The sequence below is a fragment of the Felis catus genome (assembly GCF_018350175.1).
Source record: "Felis catus isolate Fca126 chromosome A2 unlocalized genomic scaffold, F.catus_Fca126_mat1.0 chrA2_random_Un_scaffold_64, whole genome shotgun sequence".
Classification (NCBI taxonomy): domain Eukaryota; kingdom Metazoa; phylum Chordata; class Mammalia; order Carnivora; family Felidae; genus Felis; species Felis catus.
In genome coordinates, this window is record NW_025408501.1 from 131506 (window position 1) to 152544 (window position 21039).

General features: G+C 42.4%; 1 long non-coding RNA gene across 3 annotated transcripts in view; it reads left to right on the top strand.

The window, feature by feature from the left end:
- Positions 1 to 12284, top strand: part of LOC123383575 — a 54863-nt gene extending 42579 nt beyond the window's left edge. For 2 of the 3 annotated variants that reach the window (XR_006593419.1, XR_006593418.1), the window contains 2 exons: positions 667 to 754; positions 12024 to 12284. This is a non-coding gene — a long non-coding RNA (uncharacterized LOC123383575). Of the gene's footprint in view, positions 1 to 666; positions 755 to 8306; positions 8474 to 12023 lie in introns of those variants that run through there. The other variant, XR_006593420.1, reaches the window with a different exon arrangement.
- Positions 12285 to 21039: the final 8755 nt, after the last annotated feature.

The following is a 21039-nucleotide window of genomic DNA, read 5'->3' on the forward strand; positions in this document are numbered from 1 at the left end:
GTTTCAGATTCTGCTTCAGAGGAACTCAAACTAAGAGAGCTCATAAGCAAATATAAAGCCAATAAAAAGAATTATACCACAGAGCCCCAGAAAGCTCTCAAAGATGGTGTGAAACAGAGTTCATCCGTTTCTAGAATACATTCCCTCATCGTACATCTATTTAGTAGGCTTCTACATTGGGCCACACACACGCTAGGTGCAAAATGAACTACAGAAACACAGCCTATACCCGTGGAAGACACAAGACGCTCAACAGTCACCAAGCCCACTATACTATGAGAGTATAGGAAAATATAAGAAAGATTAATGTTGGGGAGGAAAAATAATCTTCCCCTTTCTGAATTTTTAGCAGAGACCCCTGTAATGAAAGATTAACAGGAGGAAAACCAGCAGAATTTAGTAACAGGTATACTGCATGCAAACATGGGAGGTACCCAGGGAAAAACGAGTCACTCAAAGAAGTAGCTTAGAATTCAGGCTTAAATATCATCTTAGTAGGGAAAGGGGCGGAGCATGGAGGCTCCTCCAGGAACAGCAAATAATTTGTAGGAAACATGAATGGGTGCTTAGAAGGTATGAGGTAGTCTCATGAGGAAGTATGAGAGTTTGTGACAAAGTCTATATGGGTGTGGTGTTGACCTCCAGTCTCCTCTGCATTCTCTGCAGTGGTGAAGACCATCTTCCCTGGTTGGTGAAACTCCCAGGGAAGCACCTATGCCAGCTGGAATTTTCAAGAGAACTTGTCTTAAGGCAGGTAAGGGCAGTTCAGAGAAAGCCTCTCCCTGTATCCACTGCCTCACAATTATCTACAGCTCAAAAATAATTAATATACCAAAGCAGCATATTTTGGGGTGGCATATTCTGCAGGCCTTCACTAACCTAGTCTGAGATGATTCAGCATGAGGTTTTTGAGAGGACACCATGTAAACGGGGCCCTAACAGTGGAGTTAGACAAAGAGAGGGAAAAGGCTTTGATCCTCGCTGTTTGCGAAGACAGAACAAGGAAGGTGGAGATGTGTTCGGCTGGCAAACCACGGTAAAGGTTTGAAGATTTCAAAAAATACCTGTTCAGCAAACACTCTCTCCTTTCATCTCACATGACTTAAATATCCCCAGAAGCGAGCAGGTGCTTGGACACCTTCAGGGTGTTGATTACTGAGAAGACCAAAGCTGGCCATAAAGATTTAAACATGGCTCCGAGAAACATCCTTGCTATCAGAGGCTGATAGAATCTGTTCTTGTTAACCAGGACAGTGTGGCTCTTCCACTCGGTGGCAAAAGCACTCTAACTTGCTTCAAAGACCCACAGCTTTGGTTTCACAAGGATGCCACTTGAAATTGGTTTAAAGAGTGCCCGCCTGTTGGTTCCCCCAAAGTAGCCTCAGAGACTCAGAACCTTAGAAACCTTGAGGGCATGCGCACTCCCCGAGAATCTGAATCAGCTCAATTCCTCCCAAATGCGTGCACTTTTGCACAATGCTGTGTATGCAAAGGAAAGGCAATAAATACAGTTTCAGGGCTTCTGTTTATGATTGATCGCCTTTTTTTCTTGTAGCAATCTTGTAAGTTTGACTTCTTATTTTTATTATTCTCACTGCATACTAATACTTCAAACGTTTTATTAAATTATGGTTCTCTGGTTCCTACTTCAGAATAGTTTAACTGATTTAATGAGCTCTATCTAATTATTGCATTTCACCTTTCATATGAGAGTGCAGGAGTGTTTTGGCTGAAATAGTTGGTAATAGCTCAAACACTCCGAAAGGAAGAAAATGAGCACGGGTAATGCAGGTCTCAAAACAGTTCATTTTATGCCAGACATAATTCTTATGAACATACATATATATGTATACAGATATATTTATACCTTCACTAATTAATTCATTCATACGTTCACTATCTATGCGCCCAGCATTGCCAAAGACACCAGATCAGCTTAAAGCAGCCTTTTTTTTTAATGTTCATTTATTTTTGACAGAGAGAGAGAGACAGAGCACGAACGGGGGAGGGGCAGAGAGAGAGGGAGACACAGAATCCGAAGCAGGCCCCAGGCTCTGAGCTGTCAGCACAGAGCCCGACACGGGGCTCGAACTCACAGACCACGAGATCGTGACCTGAGCCGAAGTCGGACACTCAACCGCCTGAGCCACCCAGGTGCCCCGACACCAGATCAGCTTAAAAGGCGCTTTCTTAGGTCTGCATCCCTCTACTGGGGGGCACAGAACATAGTAGTTAGGGACTCTTGAGCTAGACTGTCTATAGTTACATCCTGGCTTCACCATTTCTTAGCTATAAGATCTTGGATAAGCCAGTTAACCAATGCGTGCCTCAGTTTCCCCTTCTGTACAACGGGGGACATTACAGCAGCTACCACCACAGGACTTTTGTGAACATGAAATGAATCATTACATACAAACCAGGTAGGAGTGCCTGGAGCTGAATAAGCACTATAATTGTTGCCTTTTTTTGTTGTTGTTGTTACTATTGTAGTGTGTCTCATCTACAACACAGAGATCGCGGTCATCAATTTCTATCTACATACTTATCTATTTAGTTAATGAGTTGTCTATTATTGTTTGTTTGTTTGCCTCCTTCATCAAATTATAGGATCCATGGAGACTGACACTAAATTCCCTGTGCCCGGCATTGTGCCCAGTAAATGCTTTGTTGATTGCTTGAACGAATGAATAAATGATTCTCTTTCGGGACATATGACCCTGTCACGCTAGACAAGACTTTCACTTCAGAGATTTCCAAGGCAGGCACATGTCTGTCAAATGCCATTTGTTGGAAACTCCATACAGTTTTCTATCCAGATGGTACCAGTGACAAAGGAAAGCATTCTGGCATGAGGGAAAGTTACGATGCCAGATGACGAGCCAATTCACTGTATTATTCATCATCAAATGTTGTCGGCCAGGAAACTGTTGTCAGCTGAGCTCCACAGTGGTCAAGTGAAGAGGCTGAATTTTAACAGAAGCTGGGATTATCATTAGAGACAGAGGGTTCTGTGCTAGGAAAATGGGGCTTAAACAGTAAGAAGCTTCTCAGTCTTGTCTTGGCTTTGCAACCTTGGGCAGGTCACTTCACCTCTCTGGGCCTTGCAGCTTACTGTTTCTATAAATGAAGGACACAAATTGTCATCAGTAATTCCTAACCCTGGTTGTACACCAGAATCTTCTGGAAAGCTAAATCCTCTAGGCCAGCAGTCAACCAACTTTTTCTATAAAGGGCCAGAGAACAAATATCTTAGCCTGTGCAGGCTGTATATGATCTCTGTTCCAACTGCTCATACTCAGTTCCCCCATTGTGTAGTCAAAGTGGCCATACACGATGTATATGCAAATGAGCATGGCTGGATGTGGCCAGCTTGCCTGGGGGCCACGGTTTGAGGACTCCCGCTGTAGGCCACGTGTGGCCTCCGTAGGGTAAGAACCAACTCTCTGCATATTTACAAAAGCTCTTCCCAATGACCTGGAAGGGAACCATCAGATTAGATGGCAACAAGGCCCCTTCCAGCTCCTACTGGGGGCTGTGATTCTACATTTCTTAACTCACCGTGAGAAGTAGCTATTCTCAGTCAACACTATTTAGACAGTAATTTTAATATTCCTTCAAGCGCATCACATTTGGGTATTAGCCTCCTACATATGAAGTTTTTACTCTTTCAAAATTCAATTCTCTTCTAGGAGAAGATTGAACAGTTCTTTTCATCGTGTTTAGATCTTAAAGCACTTCTTCCTGTGCATGACACCCCTTGTCAGTTCTTTGTAAGGGACAATTCTACTGCTAACTTGCAAATAAGAAATTTAGTATTATCTCTTCTGGGCACTAAAGTGATACAATACAGGTGAGCCTTCACTTTAAGAAAGGATAATACATGGGGCGCCTGGGTGGCGCAGTCGGTTGAGCGTCCGACTTCAGCCAGGTCACGATCTCGCGGTCCGTGAGTTCGAGCCCCCCGTTGGGCTCTGGGCTGATGGCTCAGAGCCTGGAGCCTGTTTCCGATTCTGTGTCTCCCTCTCTCTGCCCCTCCCCCGTTCATGCTCTGTCTCTCTCTGTCCCAAAAATAAATAAACGTTGAAAAAAAAAATTAAAAAAAAAAAGGATAATACATAATAATGTGAAATTATGAAACAATTCAGTTGAGAAGCGTTTATAGTGTTTGCGCTATAATTCCTTTGTATAGAGAATTCCTGTCTGCTGAGGTCATGGCTGTCGCATGACAATACCTTCTGGTTTTCTAGGGATAGTGTCAGTTTCCACCTGTTGTTTCTTACTCACATAGCACTCATTTTCATCTCTAACATGTCTCAACTGGATGATAAATTGAACGGTCATCCTTGGTGGTGACCTTGAAGGAAAATAGTCAGAATAATTGCTCCATTTATTTTATGGTTACTAAGAAGCAAACACTGCTCTGAGGGCTTTATCTATATTATCCCAATTGATCACTACAATATTTTGCTGATGGTTGATGATCTGAGGTTGGGTTTTTCCAAAAGCAGACCCCGAGACAAGGAAGCGGGGATAAGTACTTTTGGGGGGGGGGGGGAACATGTTCCCAGAAGCACAGAGAGGGGAGTGAGGGAGCGAGGCAGGAAAAGGAAGGAAGCCAGTACACAGAGCATTTCGAGTTGGTCATGGCTGTGAATAAGCAGGGCTCAAAATCTCTGGGAACTTTCTGAGAGGCTCTGTGAGCATGCCTCCGACTTCTCCCTCAATGGAACAAGGAAGCAGCAGTTTTATCTCGTAGCTCCCATCCCGTGTTGGTTGAGGGTCATGCCTGGAGATATTCACTTTCCCTCCTGCATATGTGCCCTGTCCACAGTTACAGGAGCACATTCCTATGACTAGAGAATGACTTTCCTCAGATGAAAGACACAAAGAGCTTTGTCAGTGTGTGTGCCCCGGAGCACCAATGGCATCTGCTACCAGGACACTGAAGCTTAGAGACATTAGGTCACGTGCCCAAAGCAACCTAACTGGTAGATGTCAGAGACAGAATCTTGACCCATGCAATCTGGCTCTGGAGGGTTTGACCCTTAACCATAGCAAAAGACCTCTGTGTGTCTACCCCTGAGTCAATTATGCATCACCCAATATCTACCCAGGGGTCTTGTATCTGGTCTGAGTGGCCCTTGCAATGGCTCACAAAGTTTCCGCAGAGCGAGGTGCTGTTGCCTCTGTCACAGCCACAGGCTGAGGTACTCATGACCATGGATCCCCCTTGGCCTCTCAGGGTACTGTCAGGCAAAGTCTACTTCCTCCCTCCACCTGTACTATTCTGAGGCATGGTAATTTCTTCTTCAAGGACATCCCTGTGAGATCAAGTGATCAGCTTGTCACAAAGCCATGGCCGGCTTGTTTGTATTCACCTTCTCTCCTTCCCTGCCTCACCCCTGGTCCCTGGGATTGAACTCTCCAATAAAGTGTCAGCACCTAAGCTTTTACTTTGTAACTGAGCACAATCTACCTGCAGTAAGTTTTGATAAACACAAACATCTAAGTAGCCCACACCTGCATCCAGATCTAGAACATGTCCATCAGCCCAGAAAGTTCCTCTGGCCCCTTCCTGGTCATTCCATTCTTCTTACTCCTATGCAACCATTATTCTGATGTCTTTCAACATTACAGAGTGATCCCTCCCATACCATGAGGCTTCTGAGGGAACAAGATTGTATCTATAAATTCCTCTTGAAAAACCAAAATTGAGCCAGAATCTGATCAAACCCCTACATCCAATAACCAATGACCAATTAACAGAAGAACCCAGTGAATTATACTACAGTGATGATATCAGCAAAATCCAGACAGTGAGCAACTCTACAGGTCAAATAACTCACTTTCTTCAACATATAAATTGCAAGGGGAAAACAAAAGACATAGAGGGGAAACTGACAGATTAAAGAAGGCCCGGGGCGCCTGGGTGGCTTAGTCGATTGAGCATCTGACTTCAGCTCAGGTCATGATCTCACGGTTCGTGGATTCGAGCCCTGCATCAGGCTCTGTGCTGACAGCTGAGAGCCTGGAGGCAGCTTCAGATTCTGTGTCCCTTTCTCTCTCTGCCCCTCCCCTGCTCGTGCTCTGTCTCACTCTGTCTCTCAAAAATCAATAAATGTAAAATTTTAAAAAATTAAAAAAAAAAAAGAAGGCCCTACAGACATAACCAATCTCAATGGACTGATGCTACTTGGATCTGGATTCAAACAATCCACAAAAAAATTATATATCATCCATGAGGCAAACATAAAGGGAAACATTGATTGGATGTATGACACCATTAAGAAATTATTTTTAACTTAAAGAGGTGACATTGGCATTGTGGAAGAAGAGACCTTACCCTCTAGAGATACTCACTAAAATATTTACAAAATAAATGACCTTCTATCTGAGGTTTGCTTCAAAATAACAATGAGGGGGGAATGGAAATACTGAGACAGCACAGTTGATCATGAGATAAAGTTGGAGCTGGGTGACTGGGTACAGGGATGCCCATCATATATATTTTGTCTTTTGTATATGGGTTTTGTTGTTGTACACAGATGAAGATATATGGATTTTGTATTTGGGCGTTTCTATAATTCAAAGTTAAAACGAATAAACTGAAAGGCAGAGAACTCTGTTAAAAAGCAAAACCTGATGTAGAATTCCAGGCTCGAAAAGAGGTTTTTAAATTGCTACTTCCCGGGAAAAGTGAAAGTTAAGGACCTAGAACGTGCCTTACTGGCCTTCACCCCTCTCCCCTGCAGTCGTGGAGGCAGTGTGAATCACGCTGGTGGGGCAGATTCTGGGCTTTGGGGCCAGTGAGACAGGGACTAGAGCCCTGGCTCTGCATCGTGGCAAGTCACATAGGACGTCTGATCTCAACTTGCCCCATCTCTGGCACGAGACTAATACTACCTTGAGCACTAATTAAGAGACCCAGCACCTGAGTGGCGAGCATCGTGGTCTGGACCCAAATCCATCTAACTCCAGAACCCATGCTTGGAACCACTATGCTGCACCATCCTCACTAATGAGATCTCACTGTTTGCCAGTTGACTTTGGAAACCTATAGCCAGACGTTCACTGTAAACAGTAGGGCACGTGGTCCCTAAATCAAACTCTCATTCTTTGACTCCCAGTTTTATCATTAAAAATGTGGTCGTGGGCAAGTCACTTGACTTCTTAAGCCTCAGGGTTTTCTTCCGTAAAATGGGGGTAATCACAGTAGGTGCCCAGGGGTTTCAGTAGGAATAAAAACAATAATATAAGCACAATGGCCACCTGGTATTTTCGCCTGCCCAGTATCCATGCTGTCCTGATGTTCTTTACAGGAAATTAGTCTCTCCCAGTCGATGGCGTTTGAGCTGGAATGAGACTACTCTCAGCTCCAGGGGGAGAATATGACTGGTCTCTCAGAGCACCACACTCTCCTGGCCATGACTGGCTTAGACATGGGTATGGGATTCACACTGTGTCAATGGGATCCCAGCGTGGGACTTTCTGCTGCCACTACTGAAGTCCCCCATCATCCGCATTTGCTTTCTGAGGTTTCAGTTACCTGCACTCAGCCTTGGTCCTGAAGTGGATGATCTTCTTGACATATTGTCAGAAAGTCAACACTAACCAAAACCTACGGGGTTAGGGTTAAGGTAAGGGTTAGGGGTTAGGGGTTAGGGGTTAGGGTTAGAAGTTAGGGTTAGGGTAGTGCCTCCGTCACTCACTCACACCTGATCTCATTGTGTAGGCATCTTACCAACTCCCGCCATCACCAGGAGAGCGAGTATAGTACAATAAAATGTTTTGGGAGAATGACCACATTCCCATAACCTTTTTTAGAGTATATTTTTATAGTCGTTCTATTTTATCATTGCTGCTGTTAGTCCCTTACTATGTCTAATTTGTACATTAAAGTTTATCCTAGTGAGGGATGTACTAAAAAAAACATAGAGGATGACGCGTTTGCTACTGTCCCACTAGAGATCCTGGGACGTATCACTCGCAGATAAGGGAGGGATGCTGACAAAATGGGACCACAGCACAAAGAGAGCCCACAGGCGGAAGAAGTACAACCAAAGGATGCACTTACCAAGGCCTGAAGTTGTTTCTGCAAGTGCCAGCCACACCAGTAAATAAGTTACCTTCCTAGCCTATGCCATTCTATGCTGATTACTAGAGCGTCTGTCAAAGAGCAAACACTTAAATGTTAGATCCCATTATTGCTAATATGAAAATAGGTAAAATTTCTCATGCTGCTCTTTCTTTTCTTGCTTTGCTTGGATTATTTGTTTTAAAGTCTTTTTTTTTTTTTTTAACTATAGGTAATTTCGAATAGATGCAAAAGCAGCGAAGAACGTATAACGAACCCCCATGAACTTCAACAATTATTGACTCATGGATAGCCTTGTTTTGTCTGTACTCCAACCACATCCCCTTTCCCATCTTATTTTGCGGCAAATTTCCGGTATAAACCTTTTCGTTCATACTTTTTTCCAGATCCTTTTATAATGTTTCCTTTTGTAGTGCACACTGTTGGTGGCCTGCCCATCATCCATTTCCTCAATCGTAACCTCCAAGGTTTGTTCTTTTTTTTCTCAACCCCTTCCTCTACACAGCTAGAGATACAGGCCTTACTCAAGCCCCTGTGGTGCACCCGTTTGCCTTAGGGATAATTTCATTTTCCTTGTCAGTTCCCCGGGTCAGGAATGTGAGTCAAAATTTGCTACTGAAACATGAAGGGAAGACTGCTGGGGAAGCAAGATATGTCTGGGAAATTTTAGGCCCTCCCAAGGCAGCTCCTAAAAAATGGTCTTTCCTTTCCCTATGAATGTTGTCCTGTCTGGACATGATGCTCAGATCTGGAACACTCCTATCTGCTACTGGCTTGAAGAGTAAGCTCATATCCGGTATGGCAGAGGACAGGAAGAAGCACATTGACGCCTTAATGATATTATTGAGCTGCTAAATATGCAACACAAAAACTGTGCCCTACCTCTGAACTTGATGTTCTGAGAGTTACAAATTTGTTTCACCGTTTAAGCCCATGTGTGCCCAGGTTGCTCCTATTTGCTGCTGGAAGCACTTAACTTTCCATCGATACAGACCTATGACCTACACAGTCTGGGTTCTGAAGGCCGAGGAAGGTATCAGTTTAGGATGGTGTGGCAAAGGGAATCTAAAAGAGATTGGCTTAATCCAGAAAGAAGTTGATTTCTTTCTTGATGTCTTCCTCATAGATGAATTTGCGTAGGTGGTCCCGGCTAAGGTGGCCCTACAGTCATCAGAACCACGTTTTTTCTGCCATCCCTAGCCCACAGCTTCCATCTCATCTCAGCCAGCTGCTCAGGAAAAGACGGCCACCAGCCACTGTGAAGAAGGCAGAGATGATACAGACACTCGACGCCTTTAAAGATACAACCCCCAAATGAATCGCACATGTCACATCTCACTGGCCAGAACATAGTCACATGGCAACAACCAGCTGCATGGAAGGCTGAGAAATGTAGACAGGATTCTGAGTGGCCATATGTCCAGTTCTATTACTACTTAAAAAAAAAAAAAAAAAGGAAAAGGAATTACTGGGGCACAGCCAGCAGCCTCTGTTACAGAAACAGGGAGGGTTAATTGATTTGGTTCAACTGACAATTTTTAATTAAAACGACTTCAGAATGTAAACAGGATTTAAAAGACACGTTCTTGATCACTCCCCCAAATGACATAACAGAATCTATTTACTTCCTCCCTTTCATTTCTTCTTTTTAGGTTGAGCTCAGAAGGATTCCAACAATCAGTAATCCTATGCCGGTCCAGTGTATTACCTTGTACACATGAAATTAATAACTAAACATTGCCAACTTCCCTTAATTCCAAATGTCTTTTCCTCAATTAGACTGCATAACTGTGGTTTAATTATATTCTGCTTGATAGTCACCAGAATCCCATAACAAGCTCTTATTTCACAATCTTGTTATTAATCAGAGTAATCCAATTTATGGAAAAGTAAAGACAGACAAACCAAACAAAATGACAGGGCTGGCAAGAAGCACAGTATTCTGCAGCCGGGCTGCAGCAGCTGTCAATAAAGCGTTCATATAGTTAAGATATAAGCGAGACTTTGATTCCGGGGCAGCAGGCTTTAAATGATGCATGAGAAGCCACCAAAGCAAATCCCTTTCTCCATGGTCCCCTCCGGGTCAAGCACCATGTTTCAATTATAATTTCACCAAATTGCTGTGATGCAGCAAATGTTTCAGATTAATAGCAGTGCAGCACAGCTCTCTGTGGGATGGAATCAGAAAATCTTGTTCAGAGGTTTGCTGAAATATACCCCAAGACGCTCAGCTGCAAAACACATTAAAGACTCCAAATGATGGGAATATTTCTGATGTGTATTCCCCAAAGAAGTTACTTTTGCAGAAAACAAGTTTATCATTTGTGGTAGCAAATAAAATTTCTCCACACGGCCAAAGAGGCTTCTTGCAATTACATCAGGAAGGCACCACCACGCGGCTCATTACGGAAATCATATTTACATTAGTAGGGGAGGCTATTGTTTTGCCAAGATGTGTCTCTTTCTCCAGCATGCTCCTAAAGAGCTTGTAAGAAATACTAAATCGTTTGGTTTGGCTTTTCATTTCAAATGACGCTATTCCTTGGAAAAAGATTTGTATAGGTAGACATTATTTTGAAAATTCTACCTCAAATTACCAGCCAAGTTTTAAGATGATGTCTACCAGGAACTTGCCATGGGTCAGATGGCCACTGCATTACCAGACCGGACACATCAGGAATAGAGAGCGCCAAATGGACTGCAAGTTTTGCCCATACTCGTTCGTGGCTGTATTCCCATTTTCAAGCCTTGAAGGGAGTCTTTGGGAAACTGTATTCGTGGCTAATGTCCTTTGCATACATTATCTTAAAAATGAGAGCAATTTGGGATCTGACTTCTTTATTGAGGGATTGTTCTCACGAACACCATTGCTTACGGTTCTAAGTAAAGGAGAAAGGATGCTCCCTAAAAGAGACGAAGGCTGGAGGAAAAACCTTGGGACTCTCTCTCTCCAGGAGTAATTTACCTAGTAAGAATGGGAGAAGACCAACCACTAATATACAGCCTCAGCTCTCTTTCACCTTTTCCACTCCTAAGCTGCATACTGACAACAAGTGTGCATATTCTCCCTCCCTGTCCTACTCTTGGACTTGACAGGGGTGAGGCAAGTTCCAATCTTCAATCGGACTAGTGGGTAAAGAGTCCACTATACCACCTCAACTCTTCCCAAATTTGGGCTCCAAAGCCCAGGTATGGGGATGGAATATAATGTAGACCATTTTGGTTCATGTCTACAATGTGGCTTCATTGTCAGTAAAGCTCGTATCTTGATCCCCACCTCACTCCTCCTTCTGAACTTGGAGGGATTGAAATATGATAATCTCTTGCAAACCCCACACCTGGTATGGCTTTCAGAGGCATCTTGCATGTGACCCTAATTTGCCTCCCCAGCCATATCTGTCTTTTTCTCTAGAGTCACCTCAGTACATATATTTCCATTTCTCCAAAACTCTTCTGTTTTTGTGTCTGTTGGAAACTCAACTGATGGTCTGTAATCCAGCTGCACGGGCATGTGGAGTATTTTTTAATAATGAGTTTGAAAACCTGTGTAATTTATGAAAATTTGATACTGCTGATCGTGACATGAAAATTTAGGGGAAAAAGAAGATGAACTCTAGGCAAGAGATTTGAAGGAGTTATCCAACACAAGGTTTAGTCAAAAGGGAGAAAACCTATTCAATTCAACAAAGAGAAGGCTGCTCTTTCCATTGACACCCACAGCAAAATATTATTGATCTTTCAAGCCTGAGCCCTTAGGCCAGCTTCTCTCCCTAGGCTTTTCCCAACCTGCCATATAACTTCTCTTCTTTGTTTCCAACCTTTCACTTGGGTCACTCCAGTCTTCTTCCAATACGCAAATGCTAAAGACCACCGGTAATTTATATAATGGTCGGAATTACCTTCTCTCCTCTCGCTTTCTCATGTTTAGGGTGGTCTTGGCTCATGTACCTGCTAGGGACTACTACGTACATGTGACAGAACCCTGAACCAGCAAACCGAAGTTAATATGAAAGGAAGAAAGAAACACGGTTCCTGGTAAGTCATCTCAGTGTTTCTGACGCCAAAGCTACAAGTGTAAATGCTACACATGTGATCACAACGGCAAATGTTCGACATAGCAAAAACCAAAGATTTACAACTGGAAGATATATTCTAATACCATATAGTTCCGTTGTCTTCAACACCAGAACACTGCTGCAGGTCTCATGTGCTATTTTTTTTTTATGCAGTGATTTGTCATTTTGGCACATTAAGCATATGCCACTGAAGAGGCCACAGTGAACAAGACACAGAGGGTTCTTGCCTTCACAGAGGCTACTATCTCATGGGGCAGATGGGTTGTTTAAGAAGCACATGAGCCAGGAATGGTATGCTATGAATGGAGAAAGAGGGGGTTGTAGGAAATCCCATAGCAGAAGCAATTCATCCAGTCTAAGGATTAGAAAGGTTTTGTGAAGAAAGTGGCTTTTAAGTTTAGACCAAAAGAATGTGTTTGAATGAAAGAGCAAACATCTGGGTGCTAGAAGATAAATTCAAGTTACAGGACTGCCTTAGAACAGCTGGGTGACCTTGGGCATGTACCCTTTCTTCTTAGGCTATAGCTCCTGATCCATAAAATAAGTTAGGGTTTGGAGAACTTAATCTGGAAGGTTCCTTCCATCCAGGAAGGAAAATTTTTTTTTTATGTTTATTTATTTTTGAGAGACAGAGACAGAGTGAGAGCAGGGGAGGGGCAGAGACAGAGGGAGACACAGAATCTGAAGCAGGCTCCAAGCTCTGAGCTGTCGGCACGGAGCCCGATGCAGGGTCTCAAACTCACAAACGGTGAGCTCATGACCTGAGCTGAAGTCGGACTCTTAACTGACTGAGCCACCCAGGCGCCCTGGCTGGTTCCTTCCATCTTTATAAATCCTCAAAGAGACTGCCAGTCATTTTAGTCGATCTTCAGTCCATCCTTTACAACAAAAAGCAACTAACACAAATAAGAGAAAATCAAAGAAATGTCACTAGGGAGGTTATAATGGTGAAATTGGGAAAACGAATAAGCTGGACCATCGTAGGTTCAAATCCCAGTTCTTCCCTTTACTAACTGGGTGATTCTGAGAACATTGCCTAACTTCTCAGGGACTCAGCTTCCTAATCTGTAATATGGGGCGAGACTATTACAGTTGACTGTTGAACAACGCAGGGTTAGGGGCGCCAATCCCACCTCACACGTTTGAAAATCCACAGATAACTTTAGACTCTCCCAAAACTTAACTACTAGTAGCCTACTGTTGAGCAGACTTTCTGATAATATAAAAGCAGGTGAGTAATATGTATTTTCCATGTTATATGTATTACATACTATATTCTTATAATGAAGTAAGCTACAGAAAAGAAAATGTTAAGAGAATCATAAGAAAGAAAAATAAATTTACAGGGCTATATCATATCAAACAACACAAGGGTTCCCAAGCTTCACCTTTTATAACTTCAGTCCTTGGAAAGAGAAAAACCTCAACCTTCAGGGTACCAAGTTCAAGGATCCCAGGAAGACCTCCAGTTGGTCTCCCTAGAGTCAGGTGCCTGGACAAACCAAGGGTCAAAAGAGACAGGGTCCTGCTGTATACAGTGGTTGCTCCTACAGCAAATAGGGAGCTGTATACAGTGGTTGCTCCTACAGCAACTAGGGAAATAGAGCTTGGCTAGGCGATTCCCAAAAGAAGGAGACTGAAGTAGAGCTGAGTAGAAAATCCAACAAATGTTGACTAGATTTTTATGCAAACTGCTTCTCTAAAATAATGCCAAAGACACAACTGATTGAATAAATGAAACAAATTCTTTTAAAAGCTGAAATTCTGGGGGGGCCTGGGTGACTCGGTCAGTTGAGCGTCTGACTTTGGCTCAAATCATGATCTCACGTGAGATCGTGGGTTCCAGCCCCGCATCGAGCTCGCAGCTGTCAACACAGAGCCTGCTTCAGATCCCCGTTTCTGTCCCCCTCTCTCTGTGCCGGTCCCCAGCTCACACTGTTTCTTAAAAATAAATAAACATTAAAAAAAATAATAAAAAAAATAAAAGCTGAAATTCTGTTTAGGGGAAAAACACCACATGGGGTTCAGAAATCACTGAGCATGCATATATTGGCTTTGCTCATGCCAACATAGCCACACGAACCTGTAGTTCAATGCCCAAGTTCAATTCCTTACACTTCAGTTTGCTTTCTTAGAAGATGAGATGAGCAAAAGCTGCAGTGAGATACAGCACTTGACAAATACCCTAAAGAAACACTGTTGCTAAGAGCTTTTCTGCAGCCCTAAGAATATCACAGAATTAGGTAAACTGGGAATTAAAGGTCATACCCTGGAGATACGTGAAGTGTGTCTGCTCCTGTGCTTAATGATCAAAAACACACTCCCACAGACAGGTGTGTGTTCTGGGAACATGACTAACAAGGAGTGAGAAGGAGGAGGAGAAGCAGGAAAGGGGAGAAAAGACAAGGGAGAAAGAAAGGACAGGGCGAAAAAGGGAAGGAAGTAGGAAGGGGAAAAATGAAGGAAGGAGGCAGGAAAATTAAACCAGTCTGTTCTGGGGCACTGCTGTAACATCTTTCTTTAAAGAAGAAATTCCATGCAAGCATTTCACAGTGGCGTTTTTGTTTTTTGTTTTGTTTTGTTTTGTTTTGTTTTTTTTTGTTTTTGGAAGCTCACTGAAAGCAATTTTCATCTAACTCAAGGATAAAAGCTTTCACCAACGTTTTCTGAGATATTTTAGCGGTGGCAGGAACAGCGAAATCAGTTCAGGGACTGCTCAAGTGTGGGGCTTTGTCACTGCTTGAGATGACGTCATGGGAACCCCAGAGGGGCCCCTAAACAACACTGCATCCCAGGGTAAAAAGTTATCCTTTTGGGGACACCTGGGTGGCTCGGTCAGTTAAGTATCTGCCTCTTGATTTCGGCTCCGGTCATGATCTCATGGTTTTGAGATCCAGCCCTGCATTGGGCTCTGCATTGACAGCATGGAGCCTGCTTGGGGTTCTCTGTCTTCTCTCTCCCTCTGCCCCTCCCCCCCTCAAATAAATAAATAACATTTAGAAAAAACAAATGTATTCTTTTGTGATCGTCTTTTAACCCCTCTGAATAGCCCTCAGGCAGTCTCCATTTGGTGCTATTATGTGTTGAGTCCCTCTCGAAAACCAGTCTATCCCCTGTGGTACAGAGTGAAAGGAGAGCCCTCTGGTGGGCAGGAGGACTGAGACAGAATTGAATAATACTGATGTGTTTTCATTGCCGTTAATATTCTAGTAATGTTCAATTGTAGGGTATGAGTATTGGTAGTCCTTTTATAGTACTTATGTAAAGTCATCTTAGAAATTCTTTTTGAGTTTAAAAAAGGCAGCAAAAGAAAAAGTTCATGGGGCGCCTGGGTGGCTCAGTTGGTTGAGCGGCTGACTTCGGCTCAGGTCACGATCTCACGGTCCGTGAGTTCGAGCCCCGCGTCGGGCTCTGGGCTGACAGCTCAGAGCCTGGAGCCTGCTTCAGATTCTGTGTCTCCCTCTCTCTCTGCCCCTCCCCCGTTCATGCTCTGTCTCTCTCTGTCTCAAAAATAAAATAAATGTTAAAAAAATTAAAAAAAAAAAAAAAGAAAAAGTTCATGAGTGGTAGTACCAGATGTAGCAAACATACAGGACGTACCCTTTTAGTGACTAAGCATGTAGGATTGTGAGGTTCCTGGGTCAAAAGAGATCCCATGTTCTTAATCCACGTCAATGTGGGAGGAACAGTCAAATATTCTGGGTGGGAAAGAGCACCACGGTATTCTGAGACCTCTGTCAGAGCTTCGAGTCTTAAGAGCTTCTTTTCTTCAGGGCAACATTTTCCCTTACGAAGTGCTTCCATTAATGACAGTCATGATTATAAGGATTGAGAGCCCTAAAGAGATTTCCTCTTAAAATCTTTAGTCTAAGAGGATATTGTGGACTCCACAGTAGAAGGAAAGTCTGCCAAGTATCTGTGCTGGACTAATGGAAAGCCTCAAATGGATTGTAGAACTGCCTCACCTCACATTAATGATAAAACACTGAAAAATATGAGACCGTCTTGGGAACGGCTCACCAAAGGGGCACTGCCCTGCATTTCATGCTGGTAAGCTTCATGAGGAGGAGAAGACAAGAAAACCTGGAAACTGTTGGTGGAAAAATAGAGGATTGCTTTGCCAACTCCTAAAAATAAAAGCAATAAATGTTAGCCAACTGTGGATCTGTAGAGTTATTTTTAAAATCAACTGAAATAAAATGGAAGACTTAATTTCCATTATGATGACCTTATTGTGAGCCCTGAATTATTTCATTTGAAAGAAAATGCATTTAAAAATAAAAGCCAGTTACATCCAACACATAAATAATGAAACCACAACACTGCTCAGTGAGCCTTTTGTGGGTTCAGCTTGCAGATTTGGTTCTCCTTGAAATAAAATATATTTTAGCTCTGTTTTCTCTTTATATATGAAATCATGGCAACCATGTTTATTGCATTCTCTTTTTTTCTTTGGTCCTAATTCTTCATTAAGATTCCTCTTCTATACCCTTGCGGTACAGGTCTTTCAAAAATACTACCTAAATCCATTTAAGCAAAGGGTGGGATATTCTGAGCAAGAAATGAGAGGTTAAAAATCACCTTACTGCCTTTATTTAGTATCTGTCACAGACAAGATCTCATGGGAGGTACTATGCTATGAGCATTTCATTTTAATGAGGGTCCAAGACAAATACACAAAAAGCGAAGAGTAAGGGAAGAGAGATTTCTTCTTTAAAGAAGAAACATAAGGCTTTACAGGACTAAGTGCCCAGTCAACTTTCCACAGGGGCTGGGGTGGGGGATATACCTCAGTGAAGGAGGTTTGGCCTGGAACCAAATACAGAGCAGTGGTGCTGGCATAAACACGCACACACACACACACACACACACACACACACACACACACACATCTTGGCTAAATGGGACAGCTCAAGAGAGCAAACATACATAGTTGCCACGTGGGAATAGAATTTTTCCGAGTTGGCTGGAAATCTGTATGTTTGTTTGTTTTCTCCTAAATGTAAAACCTCAGGTTTTTAACTGCAGGCAACTAATTAAAAAAAAAAAATTTAACATCATATGGATGAAAGAAAACATCTGTAAACTGGATTCAGCCCATGGATTGCCAGTTTGCAATCTCCACCATGTAACTAAGCCATTAAGGCTTGAGATTTGAACCCATCATTGAACTCTGAACTAACCAGAAGAAAGAGGATTTGTACTGTCTTGAAAGAAAGGGGATATTTCTATAAGGAGAAGGAAAAGAGAGTAAAAAATATACTATGTGGAGGGCAAAGGGTGAATGAAACCCCAAAGCAAAAAAGGTAAAGGCATGTCCAGGAAACAATGAATGGGTTTGTCTGGTGAGAAGACAAACTCATGTATGGAAGAAGTCAGAGATCAGGCTTGGAAAGCAAACGAAAGACCAGGTGGACAAAAACCCTGAAGTTTAAGGGATGAAGCTTAGGTGTTATCCTATCGGCAATGAAGATCTAGGGACCCAGAGACTGAGGCAATCAAGGAGGTTTTCCAACAAAATTAACCCAATCTATCTGGAAGATAAAGAAATTCCACGGGAAGTGTCTGATCAGAAAGTTACCGCCCTATGTCAGGAGATTCAGCTGGAGGCCAGAGGAATGGAAATCTCATGGATGAGATAAGACCTGCAGCAATGGATAAATCCACAAGACTGATAAACTGTTTCCTCTTAGAAGATGCCAGAGATAACTCTTCTGTTTGGGATCTTCAGTATTAGTAGGTGTCCTAGTGCAAATATCCAGGAAGACATTTGGAGCCTGAGTTTAGGAGACAGTCCAGGGACACTGATGCATTTTGGAGTGTTTATCCCACAAGGGAATGGTCCAGGAAGAAATTCCCCATGGGAAAGGCTTTAGAGGGGAGCATGAATCTTGGAGGATGAATGCCCAATGTCTATGTTTCTTCCAGCGTACTTCAAAACCTTTCTAACTTGAAAAATCCTTGCCCTTGAATTTGTGTGATCAAGTGATCTCAAATATCTACACATTCTATTCTATTCTATTCTATTCTATTCTATTCTATTCTATTCTATTCACATTGTTGTATGTATCACCCAATTGACATGTGTACTAAAATCTCTAAATCTCATCTCTTCAACCCAGCTTATATTTAAGACTAAAAAGGAAAGAGAAAAGAAAAAAAAAGAACTGTAGAATAGATACCGCCCTGTCAAGAATGGTTAAGATATAGTCCTATCAAGGGTCTAAGAATTGCTTAAGATTCTTTCCAGTACTGTAAGTAAGAAATACCAGAGTCTTCATCCATAAATTCATTTTTTAGCCATAGAAAATGAAGCCCCTTCAATCCAGAATTTATCTGACAGTTACCAGCTGCTTTACTCCCCCACCAGAGCTTGGCTTTCTGAAGGCTTCACCCCATGTTAGAAAAATGCCATCATTTTTGATGCCATGCATTAAAAATGCATTCTCCTGAAAGCCTAGAAACAAACTCTAATGTTCATAGTCAATTGACTTTCTACAAAGGGTCCAACATGGTTCAGTAGGGAAAGAATAATATTTTCAACAGATATTGGGACAAGTGGATAGCTGCATGAAAAATAATGGATTTGGTCACTACCTTGTAGCATAAACAAAAAAATAACTAAAAGTACATTACAGATCTAAATTTAAAATAAAAACTCTAAAACTTTTAGAAGAAAATACAGTGGTAAATCATAGTGCCTTTGAGATTTCTTAGGCATGACCCCAAAAGCAAAAGCAAAAAAAGGGAATTTCAATAAATCAGACAACATTAAAATTAAAAATTTCTGTGCCTCAAAGGGTACCATCAAGAAAGTGAATAGATAACCTGCTGTCTTGGGAGAAGTATTTGCAAATCATATGTCTAATAAAGAACGTACCTCCAGAATGTAAAAAGAAATCATATAACTCAATAATAATAATAAAAAGATAGCCCCACGAAAATATAGGCAACGGATTTAAATAGACATTTCCCCAAATAAATAGGCATATGAAACAAACATTCAGCGTTATTACTCATTAGAGAAATGCAAATTCAAATCATGAGATACTACCTCACACTCACTAGAGTGGCTGTAATCAAAAGGACAGACAGTAATAAGAGTTACCAAGAATATGGAGAAATTGTAACCTTCACACATTGCTGGTGTAAATGTGAAACAGCATGGTCAGTGTGAAAAACAATTTGGCAGTTCTTCAAAATGTGAAACATAGAGTCTCCACATGACCCAGAAATTCCACTGCTGGGTATTTAACCCAAGAGAAATGAAAACATCCGTCCACACAAAAACTTGTACACAAATGTTCACAGCAGCATTATTCGTAATAGCCCCAAACTGGAAACGGCCCAAATGTCTATTAACTGAAGAACGGTTATCTAATCTAAAATTATCCATATAACGGAATATTATAAAATACTTACAGCCTTACAACATAGAAAAACCTCAAACACGTCATTCTAGGGAGGTCAGAAAAGATCACAGATTGTATGATCCCATGTCCAGAATAGGCAAGAGACAGAATAGTACAGAGACAGAAAGTAGGTTAGTGGTTGCCTCGGTCTGGAGTGGGAGTTGAGAGTGTGGAAAGTGACTGCTTATGGGCACTAGATTTCTTCTAGTGAATGATGAAAATGTTCTAAAGTAAGATTATGGCAATAGTTGCCCAACTCTGTATATATACTAAGTGTCACCGAACTGTCACCATACATATATCAAATGGGTAACATTTCAAATGTATAAACATTTTCCATGGGATGTTGGTATGTAAATTACATCTCACTAAAGCTATTTAATTTTTTTTTAATGTTTATTTATTTTTGAGAAAGACAGAGACAGAATGCGAGTGGGTTAGGGGCAGAGAGAGAGAGAGAGAGGGAGACACAGAATCTGAAGCAGGCTCCAGGCTCCGAACTGTCAGCACAGAGCCCGACGTGGGGCTCCAACTCACGAGCTGTGAGATCATGACCTGAGCCGAAGTCGGATGCTCAACCAACTGAGCCACCCAGGCGCCCCTACATCTCACTAAAGCTATTTAAAAAGTACATCTGCACCATATAGTGCTACTAGCCAAACAGGGACTTCTATTATTTTTAGTCTTCTTTCTTTAGGTCCCTGAATCAATCCTTCCCTTTGTCAGTAATGCTTTCACTCTGTTCACCATGAACTGACCCCTCTTATCTTTCAGAACAGCTGCCATGTTCCTGTCTCTCAAAACACATGCCTGTTCATGTCTCAGGCACTTGCAGTGATGCTTCCCTCCTGGAACGCTTTTCTCCCAGATATTTACAAGGCTGACCCTTTCCCACCATTTTGGTTCAGTACAAAAGCAAAGACTTGGGTATCTTTAGCCCAAGCAGCCCACAGTTACCACCTTCCACCCGTCTTGCTTCATGGCATGCGTCTGTCCCTAAGCTGGCTTCCGTGTTTATTTCCATATTCATAGCTGTGTTTGTTTGTCTGTTTATGGATATACTAGAGCTTATGCTCCCTGAGGGGAGGAGATGGGCCCTAGTTTTCTCCACCACATGAAGTCTGTAATTAAGAATTGCTAGCTACCCAACTTTTAAGACAGGTGGAGCCATCGTTAAGATGCTTGGTTCTGCCCTTGTAATCATGTCAGAGTAAGCAGTTAAGTTAGGTTTTAACCTGATGCCTGGAGGCCAGCAACAAGGAAGTCATGGCCAGTTACTGGGAAAGTCAGAGAGGCCTGTCCTGGCAGCACTCCATGAGAAGGTGGATCACACCAGACAGGCCCAACATGGCAGATACCATGACGGGAAACCCCTGACCAAATTAGGAAGAAAAAGTGGGAAACCCTGCTTCCAAGAAATATCTGCCCTAAGTAGTGAATATTCCACCCCCTGGTT